This window comes from Leptonychotes weddellii, unplaced genomic scaffold (genome assembly GCF_054177405.1).
Source record: "Leptonychotes weddellii isolate Sample4059 unplaced genomic scaffold, ASM5417740v2 HiC_scaffold_36436, whole genome shotgun sequence".
Classification (NCBI taxonomy): Eukaryota; Metazoa; Chordata; class Mammalia; order Carnivora; family Phocidae; genus Leptonychotes; species Leptonychotes weddellii.
In genome coordinates, this window is record NW_027966284.1 from 1 (window position 1) to 1148 (window position 1148).

The window sequence follows — 1148 nt, forward strand, 5'->3', positions numbered from 1 at the left end:
TTTTTTCTTAGGCCATTTTAATATTACTTGAGTAACAGATCAGATAATAAGGACAATATACACAACCTCCAACTAAAATCCTGCTGTAGTCTAGACAATGAAGTGGTACATTAGAAAACTTTAAAACTGCAGCTCCTTTTGGATCCCCCAAAGTGTATCTGCACTCTTCTTCAAACGGGCCTCCTCCTCAGGAGTCAGAGTCACCTTCACAACGTCTGAAATTCCATTCTGTCCCAAGATGCAAGGGACACTAAGGAAGACATCATCTTTAATTCCATAGAGACCCTTAATCATGGTGGAAATTGGATGCACCCGCCTAAGGTTCTTCATTATACTTTTGGCCAGATCTGCCACAGACAGTCCAATGGCCCAGGAAGTGTAGCCTTTCAGTTTGATCACCTCACAGGCACTGTCAACCACCTGTTTGTGAACCTCTTTCCACTGTTCCTTATCTGCATCAGTGCCTAAGTCAGGGTGCAGATTCTTTAGAGAGACGCCAGCAACGTTCACTCCACTCCATACAGGCACACTGGAGTCTCCGTGCTCCCCAAGGACCCACCCGTGACAGCGTAATGAGTGAACTCCCAGTCTTTCCCCCAGTAGGTAACGGAACCGGGCTGAATCCAGATTGCAACCACTTCCAATAACACGGTTTTTGGGAAAGCCACTTATCTTCCAAGCCACATAGGTCAAGATATCCACTAGATTGGAAACGACAAGCAACTTGCAGTTTGGGCTGTATTTTACAATATTTAGGAATGATGAACTTAAAGATGTTCATGTTACGCTGGACCAAATTAAGACAGCTTTCTCCCTCTTGCTGACAGGCCCCAGCTGTGATAATAACCAGCTTGGAGTTTGCAGTCACATTATAATCTTTGCCAGAGACAGTTTTTGGTGTTCTAAGGAAAAGGCTGCCGTGTTGGAGATCCATCATCTCTCCCTTCAGTCTGTCTTCTATGACATCAACAAGAGCAAGTTCATCTGCCAGGTCCTTCATTAAGATACTGGGATAGCACAAAAGCCATGCCAACAGCACCAACCTCAACAGCTGTAACCTTATTCTGGGGGGTATGTTCTTCCTTAAGAAGATTCTGAATCAGCTGATCTTTGAGAGTTGCCATTTTGGACTTAGAACCAAAAGGAAT

General features: G+C 44.4%; 1 pseudogene; it reads right to left on the minus strand.

The window, feature by feature from the left end:
- Positions 1 to 6: 6 nt before the first annotated feature.
- On the minus strand, positions 7 to 1142 carry LOC102750409 (L-lactate dehydrogenase A chain pseudogene; annotated as a pseudogene).
- Positions 1143 to 1148: the final 6 nt, after the last annotated feature.